We start from the raw sequence: 21,020 nt of genomic DNA, 5'->3' as shown, positions 1-21,020 counted from the left end.
TTTCAATATTGTGTCTCAGGGAATAGGGTGGCCTGAGGGAAGGGAAAGAGATGAGGGAACAGCCAGTTGGTGAGGAGTCGGAACACTATTTATTAATTTCGCCATCTTAGATAGGCACAGTGTGTGGAGCCCCAAAACAATTACATCAGTAACATCGAAGATCAGTTATCATAGACCATAACAAATATAATAATGAAAAAGTCTGAAATATTGTGAGAATTGTCCAAGTGTAACACAAAGACACAAAGTTAGCAAAGTTGCTGGTAGACTTGCTTGATCCAGGGTTGATGTAAACCTTCAGTTTATAAAAACACAATATCTAAAAACACAACACAATACAGTATCTACAAAGCAAATAAAACAAAATGCAATAAGATGAAGTGTGCCTATATGTGGTTTTACTATTGATATTGATATATTAGAAATTGAGAATGAGGGGGCACCTGGCTGGCTCAGTTGGTAGAGCATGTGACTTTTGATCTTGGGGTTGTGAGTTCAAGCCCCATGTTGGGTGTAGAGATTACTTAAACTTTTTTTTTTTTAATTAGTGGAGGCTCCTTTAAAAGAAATTAGGACTGAGATTTTTTTTTTTTTTTTAAGTAAGCTCTGTGCCTAATATGGGGCTTGAACTCATAACCCTGAGATCAATGTTCCATGCTCTACCAACTGAGCTAGCCAGTCACCCAAGACTGAGAACTTTTTTCAAGAATATATAAGTATACATGTATTATGCTTTGTATTATCACACATCCTGTAGCTTCTAGAAAACTTATGAAAGAATAAGAAAAAAAGCAAATGATGTCTTAGCATGATTATGAAAATAGTGGACCTTTCAAACCCCCCAAAGGGTCTCAGAGATGCATTACTGCCACACTTTGAACAGACTATGTAATAAACATTGATCCAAGGTATGTCCATATCTTCATGCCTGGTTCTCTTATTAGCTTATAAACTCCTGGAGGATGTGGACTGGATCTTTTTGTCTTTATTTCTTTCCATCTCCCCCCTAGTCCTGCTCCAAAATAGACATTCAATGAACTTTGCTGTTTTAGTATATCTGAGATGCTGCAGCAATGAGAAAATTGCTGTATTTCTGCAACCTGATTTATCCAGGGAAATCACTGGGGCTCAGCATTCTGGTTAGAACTTTTAGCCCCACTCCCTACTCCTTTTCTAGTGGTTCTCAACAAAATAACAGTAAATAAATAAATAAATAAATAAAACAAAAGGAAATATGAATGTTGCACCTAGCAATTGTTTGGAGTCATATTTTTCACCATTCAAGTAAAATTCCTTTCACTGCCATGGCAACGAAGCTAGCTGGCCCACATACACTTTAGAGCAGGCTTCCCATGAAATACCTAAATACAACCTGGCAGTTTTAAAAAATGCAAAGTGGGTCCCTCTCAGCTGGAGGCACATGTCCCAGCCCAGCAAGGAATTCTGATTTGATCATTCTCAACCTGAATATATGGGTCAAGAAGTAGGAAGGGGAGAAGAGCAGGACATTGAATGGGAAAGTAACTCTAAGGAATGGGCCAGATCTGAGAGGACTAATATATTCGTGGGTGGTAGTACTGTGAAGAGAGGCAGCCAAAGAGGAATTTCTATGCATTTGGCACTTGGCATAAGATGTGGATATTTGGTATAAGATGTGGCTCATAAAAGGTGCACCTGTCATTTCTGAGGCAGCAGCAGCTATGGGGGGTTTTCAGGACTGTTTAGTAGCTTTGTTAAGTGGTCTCTTCTTTTTGAAAACTAACCCCACCAGGGGAAGAGTGGGAAGACCTCTGAGTAAAAGGTGGGTGAACCCTTTCATTTTGGAGATTCTCCCTTCCCTGGGAAAACACCGACAACATGCTGAAACAGGAAAGGAGCTTATCATATTAAAATGCATAAAATTCTCCCTTTCTTTTTACCTTTCCCACCCATTCAGGTTCTCAGGTCTGATTTTTTAGGAACTCAATCTGCGCATGGCTGCCACAATTTGTTCCAAGTTATGGACACAACCACCACTTTATATCATTTTATCTAATAACACAGTTTCCTTCTAATAACACATTTCCCCCTTTCTCCCCCCCCCCACCCCTGTATATCTAATGAGGTGTGGGGGAGAAGTTCTTTGTCAACCCTTCTGCATCACCCTGCTCCTAAGGGACAGATTTTTCTCACCTTTTCTAACTAATGAAATCTCAAAGTCAAGGAAAATGAACTAGTCATGTGATAAACTGCCCTGTGTATGCTGTCCTGCCCTCACCTGTCACATATGGTCTGTGGCCAGGAGAATGTTGGGGCAGATCACCTGGAATCCATTTGTGTGGGAGAGCCAAGATCCTCTTGGGAAAGAACAGGTACCTGATGAGGCCCGAAGCGTGGTCTGATCCCTGCCCCTCAGTGGGAGTGGGGCAGAGACAATTCTAAACATGCTGTAGTTGCAGTTTTTCAGGTTTTTCCTTTGGCCTAATTTCCATGGATTTGCATCTGAGCATGGAGGAGAGATAGGGCCCACCTACAGTAAGTGAAAAAAGTTATTCTCTGGCAACTTTGGTAAAGTAGTGGTAGCACATGAGGAGCAGTGGAAGAAGCCCACACAGCTCACACTTTTGAGCTTTGGCCCATCTTGTGTTTTTACTTGGTCATTCAGTCCAGCTTTCAGGAAGCCCATCAAGATGGCATGGCAGCCTCAGCTGGGTGGGTTTCTTTAGGGTTCACATGCCTTCAGCATTAGAGAGAAGCCACTTCCCTTTGGTGGGAAGCAGGTTTGCCAGATTAACAAATAGAAATCCAGGACACCCCGTTAAAGTTGAACTGCAGAATATGTTTTTTAGGATATATATAATCAATAAATATATATAAACTATGGATATATATATATATATATATATTTATACACACACAACAAATACATTTTGGGGCTATGTGTCAGGGAGGAAAATTTTTCCTCTGCTTTTTAAGGTTCTTCTAGCTGGTCTAAGAATCAAATCGACTTAAGACAGATTAACAGGAGAAAGTAAAAACTGAAGTTTAATAACATGTATGCCTCCTATATACCTGGGAGAGATCCAGGGAAACTAACACCCTGAAAAGGCTGAAGCTACCCGTGAAATACTATCTCCAGCTAAAGACAAAAGATGTTGTGTGTGGGGAGTCAGCTCTAAGTTACCAGGAAAAGCATAGTAGTCAAGTATAAGGTTATTATGCAGATTTAAGTCCCTGCTTTCTCCATTGATAACAGTTTCTAGAATATTTAGAGTCACCTCCTTCCTCCTGGTACTGAAGGATACACCCTTACAAATCAAGATTTTTCCCTTATACATATAAATATCTCTTACAAAAAAGGTAACTTCTACTTGTTTTTCAGAGCTTCTCTTGTGCCCACAGTTTATTAAAAATAACCAAATTAGAATAATCAATGTGTGAAAAAGACATATCTTGGGGTGATAAAATTTCCCTCCCTACCACAGAATGGGATATACTTATACTAAAACAGTATTCATTGTTTATCTGAAATTCAGGTTTAACTGGGCATTCTGTGTTTTATCTGGCGATCCCAGAAGTGGCACAGAGCTTTGGGAACACTGGGATACTGGGCCTTAGGTGTCAGCAAAACATTCTTGACCATAGCTATTGATAGCAGAGGTCAGACTACCTCATCCACTTTCACACAATGAAAACCAGCAGCCTGGCCATAGACAGCCCCCAAAAGGGCCCTAAGTAGGAAGGAGGAAAAGGGATATATATGCCCTATGGTGGCTGAAGGGAGATTTCACCTGCTAACATTTATTTAGTACTTACTATGGGTCAAGTCCTATGAATGAAAAGCAAATAAAATGCTTTCTAAGTCCCAGAAGAAGACAGACAGGGAAGTAAATGAAATGTATAAAGAGTTACTAGTGATATGGTAGAAGTCTGTGGTGGAGGCTGTGGAGGACATGAAGAATTTCCTCTGCTCTTCAAAGTTGTTCTAGCTGGACTCATCATCAAATTGAGAAAAGACAGATTAATGGGAGATTAATGTAACAGTTTTATACATATGGGGAATCCGCAGACATGGAATTCCAAAGACAGTGAGGCAACATGAGACTTATATGAACTAAGGAGGGGGCTAGGAGTCTGAGGATACAAAAGATGGGGGGAGTCATTAGCAGAAGGGTGAAAGGAGATGTTCGGAAAGCAAAGATGGCCCCATTATGCAGATAAGTTTCTTAGGTAAAGAGGAATCTCCCCTCTAGCTCTCTTCTGGGTAGAAGCAGGGAGTTGAGGGGGAGATAAAGAGCTTTTTCTGAATCTGCTGGGTTTTAACTGCTTTTAACTCAAAATAATGTTTAAGTCAAAGTGGCCCATCTTGGGGCAGTCTGCAGTTCCATCCTCTGAAACTTTCCTGGCCTTTGTAAAAGTTGAGCCTGTAGATTGTCTAAGCTCACTGAACCAGTCTCAGCAATAGATCAGTTTAGTTAAAATCATTTCAGGAGGAGGTATTTGAGGTGTGTCCTCAAAGTTAGGCCTATGGTTCAAGCAATGAGGTATTAAATAAGAGGCATTTCAATGAAATCAAACAAAAAACAATGGTTAATGACTGAATCAAGTTATAAACCAGTTTCTGAATTCTGAGGGAAAATTTCTCTTGAGAGAAAATTTCTAGATGTCAAGCTTGAAGCATCTTCAAATAGTGTGACAGCAGCCAGTGACAGATTTTCCTGGTTTGTAGTTTGAATGTCTTCGGTGATATTTTTGCCCACAAAGCAGCAGGCATGAAGATTGCCTATATGTGAGCTGTTGTGGTGATTTCTCTGAAGTTTATATCAAGTTGTTTGTACTTAGTTTGCAGGGCTTCAGGACAAAGGGCATTTTAGTTCTCAAATGAATCTAACTCAGGATATGGGAGAAAAATAAAAAACTTTACTTTGAAGGGTTGTAGCCAGGTATTGGAGGACACTGGAAGAAATCAGGTTCTGGTCTAGTTTATATTGTACAGTATCAGAATCTGTAGTTGCTCAGGTCTGTTGTTGAAACCTATTTTCTCTCTACCGTCACCCCGATTTCTACCAAAGATAGCCAGACTAATAATTTGTTTGCAAAATAAGTCTAGTTTCAAAAACAAGCAAGCAAGCAAACAAACAAACAAAAAACAATTGACCTGATTATTTACCTAAGTGCAGAGAATAGCAGTTGGCCACAAAGGCTTTTTAAAAACCTGCCTTGCAGGCACCTGGGGAACTCAGTGGGTTTAGCCTCTGCCTTTTGCTCAGGTCATGATCTCAAGGTCCTGGGATTGAGCCCCGCATCAGACTCCCTGCTTAGCAGGGAGCCTATTTCCCCTCTGCCTACTTGTGATCTATCTCTCTCTGTCAAATAAATAAATAAACCTTAAAAAACAAAACAAAACAAAACAAAACCTGCTTTGGGGCATCTGGCTGGCTCAGTTGGTAGACTGTACAACTCTTGATCTCGGGATCATGGGTTTGAGTCCCATAGGGGTTGTAGAGATTACTTAAATAAATAAAAAATAAAAAACTTGCTTTGCTGTAAGTTTTCATGAGGTATCTAGATTGAATTCTTAATCTTTTGAGGCTAGAGACTAAGTCATATATTGTCATCAGACTTTGCCTGCAATACTTGTGGACTTGGGTTAATTCCTCTCTTCTTGAGGTCCCCCAAATATCCTGAGGATCCTGTACCTGCCACAAAATGACTTTACTCACCAAATAGCCTGCTGGGAACTCTGAAAGCAAGGTACCAGGCTGATATTTCCAAGGGACTTTATTGCCTCCATAAAGTCAGCCTTAGTTCCTTAAAGTTGTGGGGTCATATCTATGTCTGGTCTATGCATGTCTCCCTCAAATACGAAATTTCAGTCAAAGTCTTGGTAATATAACCAATGTTTCCGATTTCCTTGTATCTTGTTACAAGGAGAACAGTTTCTTAGTAAACTTATGCAAGTAAATATATTGCCATGAAAATATAAAGAACACTCATGGAGAGCTTTTAAATTCTGGAAGGACAGGGTAGGGAGGAAAAGATAAATGTTTCAATTCTGATTACAAAGGTATAATTTCTCACACTGCTATAGGTGAGTCAGCTTAAGAGAAAAAGTTTCCTGAAATGTGGAAAAACAAAATATTTAAAAATGTCATCAATGATGTAAACAAAAAGTCATAAAAATGATAGTTGTCTTCTTATTCAGTCCCCAAGTTGTTAATTCTTTGATTCCAGTTTTACCACTAGTTTTGGAAATTCTTACCTAGTTCAGTTTTACGATTTTAAGGTTATCAGAAATTCGTACTCAGAATTTTTTTCTCAGTCTCACTTAAGATGAAATACATTGGCAATAGCATTGAAATGAAACAGTAACTTTAAATGAAAAGACTTACAAATGACCAGGGTTAAAGATCTGATTAGACTTCATTACAATGCAATGGACAGAGAAATTTGTTTATTTCTGTGACACACAACACTCTAAGAAGATAACATACCAGGACATCGGATTTCTAGGAGTTTCATACAATTTTTAGAATACTTAGTTTAATAAAATATCTATATAAATATAACCCAAGAGGGTTTAGTAACACTTATTTGACAATGCTCCCCATGTAATCTAACATGCCAAATAAGCCTACTTAATTTAATTTCTTACAAAATCCTTGAAATGTTCCAGGAGTGCTCTGGTCAAAAGATTTCATTTTAGAATTTCATTTTGGGATCATAATTATTATGAAACATTATTTTATTATGTATTTCACCAAATTGACAATAGAAGATTTAAAATACAAAAGGTTAAATAGTTGTAAGCAAAATTTAGCCTTTTAAATATTAGCACTCAGTTTTCTTAAGTAATCAGACTTGATAAATATAGGAAATTATTTTGGGAAAACACAGGATGCTTGTTTTCTAGGCAGGTAACTTTAAAGGTGAAGAAAAACTTTTGTTTGCCACTTCTTATTAAGAGCAGACCAATAGTTCAAGAAAACTTTGTCCTTTTATCAAAGAGAAAGACAAAATTTTGATTTTACGTCAGTGTATTTTTAATATTAAAACTCATCTATTAACTTAAATTGACTCTAATCTTAGCCAGTACTAATGACACATAAAATTCCTTTCCAGATTTCTTTTCCATAAACCTGCAACATTTTTACACTCGGATATTGTCCTAAGTCTTCCTTCTTTAAATAACCAGCCTCACTTTAGGACAAAATTACTTTCTTTTCCCTCAACAAAAATGTTTTCCCATTCCTCATGCTTCTTCTTCTTCTTCTTTTTTTTTTTTATCCCCAGACACACATCTTACTTTCCTTGCATACAAAGTTATTTCCTTTATTATTTTCAGTAGTCTTAATTATATTTATTAAAAATTTTCTCTTAGAAATCTTAATTTCTAAAGAAATCTAAGTAGTAAGCAATTTGTGAACTGTTATACCAGTCTTCTTTAGGTTGGCAAATTTATGAATACATTTTAAAATTTTTAGAAGTGTGTGTTTTTCATAGTACAACCCTTCAATAAAGCACAAATCATGTTTACTAGCAGACCTGAATTTATCGTTAGTTTCTCTGTAATTAAGCAAAACTAAATACTTAATCTTTTATTATTTTTTCTTGTTTGGAAATGATATAGATATTTAACAAATTTAGCAATGTGTCATTTAACTTAGCAAAACTTTGTAAAGTTTCAACTTATTAAAGATTTTGGAAGCTATTTAAAAGTTTACCTACAAACCTTTTCTCTTTTTACATCCATTTAATCTACTTGTTCTTAACAATTGTGTTTAGATTACCCACAAAACGTCATGAGGCATTAGATAAAGTCAATGATTATTTGAAGATTTTTTTTTTCTTTTGACAAATTTTGCAATAGAGATGTAGCATGAACTTATTTGATTTTCAGTAAATGTAGGCAGAATAAAAGTTTTACATTTAATGCTGATAACTCTAAAGATATGTTTATTTTAATTAGATAAACAACTTCAAATAGGCTTTTTAATACTGAATATTTTCCCAGATCATGTGAACCGGAAAAACATTTGGGTTAGTTTCTCTCTCTGAGTTTTAGAATGTCCAAGTTTTACAAATGCTTGCCTTCAACTAAAAGAGCTCTTTGGCAAATTAATTTTAGCAATACCACCTGGAGGTAGAGAAAATAGCTCATATTTACAACACATATGGACACACATTCAGATGGAAACAAAATCTTAGAGCTTTTATTTTTACTAATATTTGTGGAGAGGACAGGAAGACCCAATTTTTAAATACCTCCCTCTATTTTTTTTTTTTCCCCCTGATGAAAAACTCTCTTATTTTTGTATTTCAAAGAATGGCTCTTAGGTCCCATGAAAGATGGGAGTAGAAGATTTGCATCACAAAGGCACAGAGTAAATATCCAAAATTTTTCCGAGGTAGAGATTGGGTGCATATCTGCCTATTATCAGAGATGCTGGAGGCTGGGCACAAGAGCCATTTTAGCAGTTTTTATTTCAAAAAGCCTTCCTCCCTCCCTTTTTTCCTTCAGTCTCAGGTGACAGTGGGCTGTATTTACCTTACAAAGACATGATAATATTTACAATTTCAAGGGACAGAGAAAGAATGAAAAATGTTTTCCCCCCTCAAATTTCAGGGAAATTGCTATCAAAAATTTACCCCCCCCCTTTTTTAATACAGGGGAATTTTGTTCTGATATTGTGTCTATATCTACGATCCTTTTGAGAGGAAGAGGCAAGTTTTAGGGATTAGTAAAGATGGGTGGGCTTTGACTTTTATTTTTAGAGTTGCATTTCTGGTTTTGTAGAGCTTTGTAAGACAAAGACAGTTGTTTCTAATTCCCCCAAAGAACTGGATTACAGCCTGAATATCAAGGGACTGGCCTGCTTTTTAAACTAAATTTGCTTCTTTATATCAGGGGATTTTTAAGTAAAATGGGAATCAAAAGACTTATGCCTTTGTAGAGTCTATATAAAGCATTTCAACAAAAGCCTTTTTTCTGGGTACAAAATTTAACCTTGGCTTCTATTATTCCCTGAATATTAGCTTTTTGAGGTCATTTGTAGGAGGGCTACAGAGAAATGTTGGTCCTGTTTCCTCTGTGGAAGGGAGGTTATGAATAGTCATCAACCAATTCCTCTCTAACTTTGGTAGGATTTTCTGAGGAGGGGGTGGGGGAAAGTCTTTATAATTTAAAAGATCTGCTGCTGTCCAGGCAAAATAATTCTTCTGCAGTGGGGGATCTAGGACACACCTAGGACATGGCACAGGAATGCCTAAAGCTGGCAGATCCTGCTTATACATCTAGCCCAGGGATGTAGGATCAAAGCCAGCCTCACTGCCAACCTTGGGTACTTTTATTAAGTTCATTTCCTGGCATTCAGCATTTATATAAGTAACTTGCATACCTTGAACCCAGAGAATAGGCTGGATGCTCCCTGGACATCTTGTAGGGAAAGGGAAGTTAAAACAGGCAGATTTTAGGAAAATTTGCATTGGATGTGCGCATTTATTTTTGTGCTAAGTCTAATTTCTGTTCTTGCATCTTGTCAAAGGACTCCCTAAGGTTAGCTGTTATACTAATAAGACAATTGGGAGCTCTCTATAAAAAATATTTTTCTTCTAAAGAGAGCCAATTTAAAGAATCCATCACCTGGACATTGAGGAGTAGGATCTATTAATAGCAACTCAAACCAATACACCTTTTAATGGCTTAACCAAAGACACAAGTGTCATTCAAAGAGGGCATAGATGGTGCAGCCGCCATGATCCAAAATTTACTCCCAAGATTAGTCTGAGAAAGAAAAGGTCTTCACTGCACAGGCAGTAAGGATGGTGTCTGGTTTTGTTGTGCCCAAATTCCGAGACCCCCCTCCCCCCCAAAGATGACCACCAGAGTCCAGAGTCAAAGCCAAACAGCAAGGGTTGTTTATTACCAGTTCGAACCCGGACCTCCGCGCACTCGTTGCCGGTGACACTAAGAGGTCCTGAGCTCAGGATCACAGCACTTTTTATACACTATTTTTGGGGAGGCAGGGACTTAGCATACATCATAGTATCTCTTAACAAATCACTACATACCGCGGGAAAATCAAACAGCAACTCTATAATATGACTGGCGCGCTACAGAGTGGGAAATGGCTGGGAACAGATTATTGGTTAGGTCAAAGGGCTGTCATTCTTCAAACTGCTTGGTTGGCACCTCTAGGGTATGTGTCACCTCAGGATTGGCCGGGGTCTCCCTGTCAAGCCCGGGGTGCCAGATGGTTATTATCTCCTGTACCCAAAGCTGGGTGGGGGGTCCGGGAGCAGTCACTTTGTCACGTCCAATTCTGGGTGGGGGTTTCTCTGGCGCCAGATGGCTGTTATCTCTCGGCCCAGAGGCCAGTGGGGGTCCGGGAGTGGCCACTCTGCTAGGTTCCATTCTGGGCGGGGGTTGTGTGGTTACAGAGTGCCTTTAGAAAGTTTGCTGGTAATTTTCCATCTCCTCATGGGCTAGCAAGCGAAGGTACAGAAGCAGAAATAGCAGTTATGGTTATAATTTAGGCATCTCAGTCTCTTACGGAATCGTAAGAGTCCTCCAGTCACAGGCCACTCATCTGTGATACTAGGCAGGTGCTATTGAAATGGGACTTCCCAGCATTTATAAGCAATGAAGGTTGAGAGGATGAAGGTTCCTATGGTCTAGACATGCTCTCATGGCGAACACCACTAAGAGGTGGAAAGGCCCAGGATGAAAGGTCAGGGGGAGAGAGAGAGAGTCGGAGTTCGATCTCTAGTCTTTTCAGCTAGCCACCAAGGTGTACCCTGGTAAACACATCCTTCAAATGATGGAGACCAAAGAGAATATTCTCACGGGTCACAAAGCCAAGCTCTTAGGACACAGAACAAAAAAAAAAAAAAGGAAAAATCTTATATGCCTCTTAACCACTTTAGCTAAAGCCTTGGGTCTCTTGTGGTGTGGAAATATTGGGGTTCAGAGCAAATTGTCAAGAGAGAATTCTTGAGAATGTCTTCAGCGCAAAAAGGTGGTTTTATTAAAGCACAGGGACTGGACCCATGGGCAGAAAGAGGTGCCCATGGGTCGTGAGAAAGTGGCCAGTTCTATATTTTTAAGTTGGAAGGGGATTAGAGAAAGCACAAACCTCCAAGGTAGTTTGGAAATAAGGTCTCCAGGACCCTGAGTGAGCTAGCTGTTATTTGGAAATGTCATTTATTACTGTTAAGTAAAAACTCAATCATGAGATCGTTCAGATGTGTATCAGTGGGCCATATGCTTGGAGGATGATTGCTAACATGTCTCTTGGGTAGAGACAAAGGAAGTTTTCCAAAGGAATTTCTATACGTTTAAAGTAGACTCACAGGATCCTGGGGCAGGGGTGTGGAAGATTGGGTTGAGGGGGTGGAGGAGGGGTCAGGCAAAAATTTCCTTTTGCCCTTAGCAAAGTGTCAACAATTGAGGCCATTAAGCTCCCAGAGGAAGGTCACTCTGCCTGTTTCAAGGACTTGTCAATGGGCTGTAAGTAGTAAGGAAATTTAGTTTTTAAAAAGATTTTATTTATTTATTTGACAGAGAGTGAGATCACAAGTAGGCAGAGAGGCAGACAGAGAGAGAGGAGGAAACAGGCTCCCCGCTGAGCAGAGAGCCAGACATGGGGCTTGATCTTAGGACCCTGAGATCATGACCGGAGTAGAAGGCAGAGACTTAATCCACTGAGCCACCTGGGTGTCCCAGGAAATTTAATTTTTCTTTTGCTTGTTTCCCACATCATTTCCCCCTGAATAATTTTGACCCTTAAATCTTTAAGGTTTCTGAGGGTGGAAGGTCTTATCTTCTGCAGCTTTCTTCTGATGAATATGGGGATGGAGACATCCCTATCTGTGGGTCAACATTGGTCAGTTGGGGGTTTATACATATAGGAATTATGAAAGGCAGAGGCAGCTAAATTCAAGGGAGACCACATGCTGGATCTTCCCAAGTGGAAAGGAGCATCTGTTGGCTTGAGTTATGGCAGGAAAGGGGTCTCTGCACCAGGTGGAGAGACATGGGAGAAAACAGCAAACATGATTAGAATAACAAAAAGAAAAAAGAAGCCCAAATAAAAGTCCTTTGATAGTTGGCAAAAATCCTCTTGGAGTCCAGGGGTTCAACCAATCATTTAAAGAAAGAGAGGGATCCTTTTAAGTGCCAATTTGAGTATTCATGTCAGTTAGAAACCCAGAAATGTTTTTTGTGATAATCTGGAATGTTATTATGATAGCACAAGTTCTACCTTGTTCAGCAATTAAAACATCTAATGCCATTCTAGTTTGTAAATCTGCTTTATGCATGCGTGTTACTTCAGCATTTAATAGGGAAATGCTATTTTGAATGTCATTTAGGGCTTTGACTGTGTACTTATCAAGTGCTTCCATGTGCCAAATGACATCCTCCAGTATCAAAGAGGGAACAAAGATGAACACTAGATGTTCATACCAATGAAACAGAACATATCCACTGTTGTCTTTCTTTCTTTCTTTCTTAGATTTTTATTTATGTATTTGACAGATCACAAGTAGGCAGAGGCAGGCAAAGAAAGAGAGGGGGAAGCAGGCTCCCTGCTGAGTAGAGAGCCTGATGCGGGGCTTGATCCCAGGACCCTGAGATCATGACTGGAGCCGAAGGCAGAGGCTTACTCCACTGAGCCACCCAGGCACCACACCCCACCGCCGTGGTTTTAAATTTGCAAGGTTGGATGGGTTTTAATAATATGTCTATGCCTCCAGGCTAAACCCAGAGTACAGTGGCCTATCCTGCCTGGGGGAAGCCACTGCCATGAGTCAAAAACCACATAGTCACTGGTTCCCATTAGGAGCCAGCCATCCAATTCTGGGCCTCCTTGAGCGGCAGTCAGGATACCAAGGGCTACTTGGTTTTGGATCCTCCTTTCCAGAGGACTGTGGATGCTAGGCCCAATGTAAATAGTAATCAGTTGTTAAGGCCTGCGCTATTTGCTGAGTTGTTTGTATGATAAAAGATGGTCTGTTATCACATTGTAGGGACCAACAGGGTCCAAATCTAGGGACAATTTCTTTTAGCAAATTTTTGTCACCTCAGTGGTCTTTCCTGTCTTATAAGGAGAGGCCTCAATCCATCCAGGAAAGGTGTCTCCATAAACCAGTAAGTACTTATATTCTTTACAAGGTGGCATTTGCATAAAATCTAATTGCCATTCCTCTGCAGGATACATCCCCTGCCTTCCGACTGGCCCTAAAAGAGGGCCGGGGCGAGTCTCACTCTAGGATTTGCTCGCTGCAGATAGCACATGATTGACCTGTTTAATGGTAGTGGTTAAGCTAATTCCACCAGAGATATTTTAAACCATTTGTTCCAGGGCCTTTTTACCCAAATGGATAGCTTGCTATAAACCTTGTATTACCTTCCATTGGTTATTTGTGGGTATAAAGGATTTTCTCTCCTTATTAAGAAGCCAGTCCTGTGCTTATTTTGTATATCCTCATTCCTGGGCTCTGTGAATTTCTTGATCTGAATAGACAGGAGTTACGGGCTTTATTGGAATTAAGACTGGCATAAGAATTCAGTTTGTTGATTTTGTGCTGCCTGCTTAGCTGTATATCTGCTAAATTGTTGCCTTTAGATTCTAAAGTCATATCCTTTTGATGTCCTTTGAGGGGAACTACAGCTCCCTCCTTAGGTAGGCCTACAGTCTCAAGAAGAGTCATAATTTCAGGCACATATTTGACTGGGGAGTTATGGCTCGGTAATAATCCTCTTTCCTTCCAAATTCCTCCATGGGCCTGTAGGACTAGGAAGACAAATTTAGAGTTAGTATAGATATTATTCGAGGCCCTTCGCTAATTGTGAAGCACGAGTGAACACTCCTAACTCTGCTTTTTGGGCAGACGCATATGACGGGAGGGCTTTGGCCTCAAAATTGGGGTTAGACTGACTCATAGTGTACCCAGCATTTCTTATCCCCTTTTCCATGAAACAACCGCCATCAGCAAACCAACTGTCATCGTGTTTTCAATAGGGACTCTTTTAAATCTGGTCTGCTGGAATAAACAAGATCAATAATCTCTGAACAGTCATGTTCTAACGTGGGAATGTGATGGTCAGGCCTGGGCACAAGAGTAGCTGGGCTTAAAGTCTGACAAATTTTAAGTATTATTTCAGGTGTATCTAAGAGCATAGCCTGGTATTTAATAAGTCAGCCTCCCATCATCCATTGGTGGTTTTTGGTCTCTAAGACACTCTGGATCTGATGTGGAGTCATCACTGTCAGGGACTGTCCCATAGTGAGGTCTGATGCTTCCTCTACCAGGAGGGCTGTTGTGTGCTTGGCTAAAGCCTCTTTTTGCAATTTTACCTCCATAGAGGTAGTTCCTAGGACAAATATGGCAGAGGGATAAAACCATCAAGAAGCCTTCTTTGTTTTGGGTCTAGTCTTTATAATACCCTAATTACAAGAAATCACTGGGAAGTGGTAGAAGACCTGTCTCAGGAGATAAGGGTATCTCCAAATGCATCTTCCAATCCAATCATAAGGAAAGTGGGGTCATAGTCCATAGTTAACCCCTTAGGGTGGGTTACACTCTGACTTTTAGGGAACGATATTGTCATTCCAGCCATACAGAATTGGTTAAGGTGTTAGTTGTGTTTTGCAGTTGTTGGGAAGTCAATTCCATTTTCCAGCTGCTCAAATAATCATATGCCCCTGAGCTCCTGTTACTATCCCCACAGAATAACAAGCATGAGGATTGTCTATACATGAGCTATAATGGCAATTTCTCTGAAGTTTACCTCAAGTTGTCTAGTTTCGGCAAACAGCAGTTAAAGACAATCAGAACTAGAATTTAACATCCACAAAGGTGTGTAATTGAAACATAATTCTTTCTCTCTATAATCACTCCTAATTCCAGAGATACCCAAATCAAGACTAATTCGTTTGAAAAGCAAGTCCATTTTTTTTTTTTTTAAGTGGCCTAATTATTTACCTAAGTTCAGCAACAATAGCAACTGGCTGTATAGATTTTTCAAAATCAGCTTTTCTAGAAAGTTTTCATAAGGAACCTAGACCGAACTTTTAGTAGCCTCTCCAGGCCAGAAGCCAAGCCAATTACTTGCCATCAGACACACCTGCAATACCTGTAAATTTGGGTGAATTTCTCTTCTTGTGGTCTCCAAAGTAACCTGAGGTTCATGCACCTGCCAGGGAGTGATATTCTTTACTCATTTGGTGAGGCTGCTTGGAACTCTGTATCAGGCCAACATTTCCAAGGGGTTTTATGGCTCCATGTTTCATAAAGTCAACCTCAATTTCTCAAAGCTGTTTGGTCATATCTGAGTCTATGCATGTCTCTCAAATATGACATTCCAGTCAAAGTCTTGGTAAAATAACCAGCGTTTCCAATGGTGTCCTTTTACAAGGAGAACAGATTCTTATTGAACTTATGCAAATGAGTATGATTGCCACAGAAGAAGGAATACTTACTGAGACTTTTTGAATTTCAGAGGGTTCAGATAGAAAGAAAAGTTAAATGCCTCAGTTTGTTCACAAAGGAGTATTTTATTGTATTTTTCTAAGTCATAGATATCTTAAGAGAAATTTTCCTTAATCTAGAAGAACATTAGAGAACCAGCAATATTTTAAACAAGAGTCCAAAAACTATAATCATACTTCTCAATTCATTGAGTCCCATCTTACTGATTCTTATTTAGTTTGAATGTAGCTTTTTAGTTCTGGAAATTCTTACCCATTTCAGCTTTATTATCTTAAAGATATCAAATACTCTGTTTGTCCTAAAAATCTTTTTTATGAATCTCCTTGAAGATGAAACATGTTTTACAAGAGCATCAGAACACTTACAAATGACAAAAACTCAGAAATGGACATTGTTAATGAAATGATTTTGACGAGGAATAGAAGCCTGGCTGAAGACAAACCAACCCTCCTGCAACTCCCCCTCCCCCACCCCTTGGAACATGTGTGACATACTTCCAGGGACCTCCCATCTATCTTAATGTTAATACCTTGCTAGAGGGGAAAACCACCTTAGACTTGACAATGCCAGGGCCTCAGAAATCTTTTAAGTTAGTCCTTTTAGCATATGAAAGTCTTTTGAAACCTCCCTTTTCCTTACTTCCCCCAAATCCCCAAATATATAACCACCACTCCTCAAGACCCCTGTGCAGCAGCTTCTACTGCCACGGGTACTGTCTCTGTGCTTTAATGAAACCACCATTTTGCACCAAAGATGTCTCAAGAATTCTTTCTTGGTGGTTGGCTCCAGACGGCACCCCACAGAACTTCACCTAGATTCCAAAATCCCATCAATATGAGTTCATTAGGATGCAATTGACAAGCAAATACACTTATTTCTGTGATAGAGAACACTTCAGTAATCAGAATATCAAGTGATGACCTTATATTAGAATGTAACACACCAAATAAACAAGCCTAATTAGTCAGAGAGATTTTGTTTATGATTTAAATCTTGGGAAAGTTCATTAAAGCCTTAGAAAGTCTTAGGCACATGCCTAAGTAGGATTATAGATCACCAAAGACCAGATAAAGACAAAACAGAGCCACTGGTTTTTCTGTGCAAAGAGAAAACATCTTTGTTCACATTTTCTCATCAAGAGCAGATCAACAATCCAAGAAAACTTGTCTTTTTAACAGAGAGAAAGCAGAATTCCAATTTTATACCTGTATATTTTTTAAAGCATTTATGTATTTATTTCATATATATATAGAGAGAGAGCTTGAAAGCATGGGAAGGAGGGGGAAAGAACCCCAAGCAGATTCCACTCTGAGTGTGGAGCCTGACAGGGAGCTCAGTCCCACCACCCCAAGACCATGACCACCTGAGCCGAAACCAAGAGTCCAACGCTTAACTGACTTAGTTAGCCACCTCAGCACTCCACCAGTGTATTTTAAAAATCCATTTATGTCAACCTCAGTTCATCCTGACCACATTTAAATTTCCTTTCCAAGGATTTCCCTTCACAAACCTTCTACAACTTTCCTTTGCATTCAGATTTTTTCCCAATTGATTCTTCTCAAATTAGTCTCAGTTAGGGGGCCTGGGTGGCTCAGTCAGTTAAGCATCTGCCTTCGGCTCAGGTCATGATCCCGCAGTCCTGGAATCGAGTCCCGCATTGGGCTCCCTGCTCAGCAGGGAGGGTGCTTCTCTCTTTCTCTCTGCCTGATGCTCCCTGTGCTTGTTCTCTCTCTCTCTCTCTCTCTTTTGTTAACTCTTTCTTTCTTTCTACCTCTCTCTCCCTGTGCTTGTTCTCTCTCTCTCTCTCTCTTTTGTTAACTCTTTCTTTCTATCTCTCTCTCCCTGTCAAATAAATAAATAAAACCTTAAAAAAAAAGTCTCAGGACAAAATTACCTTATTTTACCTTCCACAAAAATATATTCCCATTTCTTAGATCATTCTTATACATACAGAATTGCTTCCCTTATTTCCATCAGTCTTAATTACATTTAGCCGAATTTTAACCCTTAGAAACCTTAGTCTCCAGTGAAAACTAAATAGTAATAAATTGTGAACTGTCACACCAGAATTCTTTAGATGGCAAATTTACAGAGACATTTAAGCACAAAGCAGATTTTCCAACAGACCCAAATATCCTTAGTTTCTCTGCAATAAGAAGTCAAAAGCAGATAAACCTTATGTTTAGTAATCAACACTTTAGCACTTTATTCCATTTGGAAAATACCTAGATGTCCAGTGACTCCAATCCCAATTTAACAACCAAACAAAACTTTAAACTCAGGTTACCAAACATTTCGAATGCTATCATAACAATTACCCATGAAAACTTTGAGACGGACAAAACTAGCTATCGTCTTAAGTCATCTTTTTTGCTAACATATGGCAACAGAGAAAACATGAGTTTGACTTTTAGTAAACCTTGGTAGAATCAAAGTTTTGTACTTGGGGCCAAGAATGCTAAAGACCTATCTATCTTAAGCCAACAAATTTAAATTAGTTTAAATATCAAATTATGTTCCGCCTGGGTCCACTTAAAAGCCAATCAATTTGTTCCCCATTGTCATTTTTACCTGCGGCACCGTGGGGCAATCTGAAGTGGGTGGTGTTAAGTCCGGGGGTGCTCTTCACTCCATGACAGCGAGGGGAGGAGGAGGAGCCAACAGCACCAGAGGCACTGACAATGGTATAGGAACCAGTTATACAGGCCCTACCCAAGGTGCTGCAGAAATAGGAGGAGGGGGAGGGAAAGGTAGGAGGCCAGGAGCTGCCAGAAGGCAGAGAAAAAGGGTTCCTTGTTCTAAACCTCATTAGTTCACAGATGAGCAGAAATCATGTTATGGGTATTGTTTGTTTGTTTGTTTTCCCCACCAAAGCAGAAATATCTAGTTGATGTTGGGGTAAAAAAGACAGGGCACTTCCCCGAAACAAAGGGAGTTTGGGCAGCTGCTTGGGAATATCCCTTAAAGTTCCCATCCCGAGGTACACTAACCACAGTTGGCTCCAATTGTAGCCATTAACCCGGGAAACAGATGAGGGAGAGGCTCCCACATGTATTAGGAGGAGAAATGGTGAGAGCGGGTCAGTGTCCCTTTCATCAGGGGTGGCTGGTTTCCTCCAGCAACCTGGGTTCTGGCAGGAGGAGACCTATTTAGATAATTATCACCCAGGATCTCAAGAGGGAGTTTATTGGCCTGTTTACTGACTAAACATGTTCTGGAAGAGGCTGTTAAATCCAGGTCCTGATTTAGAGCCATGAAGTCTTGTACCTAGGATATCTCTGTCCATTGCCCTGTTTCCTGCAGAAGAGATCTTACTGATCCTACTGAGGCCATGCAGTGTTACAGGAGATCTGTCCTTTCTTAAATTTTGCAATCGGAATTGTGGGTTAAAAGGCATTAAACCCACTGAATTTATAGTGGGGTAAAAGGTATTAAAAGGCACTAAAAGGGAGAGTCCTTGGGAACTGAAGAAGAGAGAAGGTCCATTACCAAGAAAATCCACCCCACCGCCCCACTCTCAGGTGGCAACCCATGCAGGATACGTCAGAGTTTCCAGGTGTCAATGTGACCTGTGGTGCCCCTCGAATGAAATCACTATGATCACTGCCTTGCCATTAAAGGCCCCACAGGAGGGATGCTAGCAGCCCCCAGCTTCCCCATTGCATTCTAGACTGCAAATGGGTGCCAGGTATGGATGAAGAGACTGTGCCTTGCCTTGCCATGAAGAACCCATCGTTTTTAACCCATAGAAAACATTAGAAAAGTTTTACAAGGGGAAATTACCCAAATAACCTAAGTAGTTAATAGAGGACATTGATGGAAAATAGTAAAGATGGAAATTCATGATGGTCTAAGGGACAGTCTAACATGTAGACTTTTACAACCAACTTGCCTAGGAAATGGTCCCTGTTTGGGTTTTAATTCAATCAGGTATGGTTTTGGCCAGCTCTGAGTGGAGGTCTCCCAGCCAGAAGTGACTAGACCAGAGATGTGGAGGGGATCACATTGGACCCAAGAGGAGGAACTTCACATGGGAGTCCTAAAGATTGGCAGCCATCCTGGTGACTTAGGTGGCCATCTTGTGCCCAAGACAGACAGCTTTGTATAGGACATGCGTAAAGAGAGGGCATCAAGTTTCTGGGTCTCATTTCAATTCTGACCACGGTTCTAAGTTCCAGCCAAAAGGCAGGCTTTCTCCTCCCCGTAGAGTAGCCACTGGAGGACTAGAGGATTGGAGGGTTGTAGCATGAACAATTGACATGAAAGTGTTCCAATAAGACCATACTCCTTAAAAAGGCCTTGAAATTAAAGTAAAGAAAGAGAAGAGAAAGTACTCACCAAGTTTGCACCGAAGCTCAGAGTCCAAATGAGAAGACTCAAGCCACATGTTTGGACACCAAAATGATGTTGAAATGTTGGGGTTCAGAACAAATGGTCAAAGAAGAATTCTTGAGAATGTCTTTAGGGCAAAAAGCCCTATTAAAGCACAGGGCAGAACCCATGGGCAGAAAAAGTTGCACTGGAGTCATGAGGAAGTGGCTAATTCTATACTTTTAAGTTGGGAGTGGGTTAGGGAAAGCACAAACCTCCAAGGTAGTTTGGAAACAAGGTTTCCAGGATCCTGAGTGAGCTAGCTATTGTTTGGAAAAGGTCACTTATTACTGTTTAGTAAAAACTCAGTTATGAGACCTTTCAGAGGTATATTGGTGGGCCATATGCTTGGAGATGATTGTTAACAAGTATCTTGGGGGGTAGAGATAAAGGAAGTTTCCAAAGGAATTTCTATATGTTTAAAGTAGACTCATAGGATCCTGGGGCATCAGGCTAAGATTTCCTTTTGCCCTTAGCAAAGTGTCAACATTGAGGCATCTGAGCTCCCAGAGGAAGGTCACTCTGCCTGTTTCAAGGACTCGTCAATGGGTTGTAAGTAAGTAGAAAATAAATTTAATTTTTCTTATGCCTTCACTTCCTACATCATTTTAGAACCACACAAATACTTAGGAGGGATGTGCCACAAGGCTGGGGACTATGTGCTGTTTTACTGTGTATGCATTGCAGGGAAATTAGTGGGCAACCCAGTGTCAACCTAACACATTCCATGACCAAAGACACAAAGGACACAGACAAAGGAAAACAAAAACCATCTCTGGAGAGAAATGGATCTGTAACCAACGAGTTGTCTTAGCATAGTTAACCAGAGTTGCTAGACTCAAGGAACTAGTTCCACGAATATTTTGTCCTGCTAATCTAAATTTAGATAGAGGGAAAAAGGACTCTCATGCCACTGAACTCTGCCGATAGAGATTCTGGGAGACTGACATGGTAAGAAATCTTACCTTCTGCCAGCTGTATGTCAGATGTCCCAGGATCTTTGAGCAGTATCCAATGAGTTAAAGTATCCCGCTGACTATGTCAACTGTTGGGGAGTGAGAATATCCTCTCCCCTTCAAGGTCCTTCTGCTGGACTAAGAATCAAAGTGGCTTGAGACAGATTAACAGGAGAAAATCAAATTTACTTTCAGACATACAGTGAATCCACACAGACA

The 21,020-nt window shown here is 40.1% G+C and overlaps 2 protein-coding genes across 13 annotated transcripts in view; one reads left to right on the top strand and one right to left on the bottom strand.

Moving 5' to 3' along the window:
- Nucleotides 1–21,020, top strand: part of LAMB3 (laminin subunit beta 3) — a 171,173-nt gene that overhangs the window by 67,972 nt on the left and 82,181 nt on the right. The gene's annotated exons all lie outside the window — the stretch shown is intronic.
- Nucleotides 1–21,020, bottom strand: part of HSD11B1 (hydroxysteroid 11-beta dehydrogenase 1) — a 64,355-nt gene that overhangs the window by 32,817 nt on the left and 10,518 nt on the right. The window contains exon 1 of one of the 6 annotated variants that reach the window (XM_082701824.1): nt 20,811–20,934. The exons of 4 other annotated variants lie outside the window; for them this stretch is intronic. The gene's annotated coding sequence lies outside the window, so the exon portion shown is untranslated. Of the gene's footprint in view, nt 1–20,810; nt 20,935–21,020 lie in introns of those variants that run through there. One more of the 6 variants, XM_082701823.1, reaches the window with a different exon arrangement.

Source organism: Mustela nivalis (genome assembly GCF_964662115.1).
Source record: "Mustela nivalis genome assembly, chromosome: 16".
NCBI classification, from domain to species: Eukaryota; Metazoa; Chordata; class Mammalia; order Carnivora; family Mustelidae; genus Mustela; species Mustela nivalis.
Note: the sequence above shows the minus strand (reverse complement) of the source record. Positions and strands in the feature narration are given on the sequence as shown.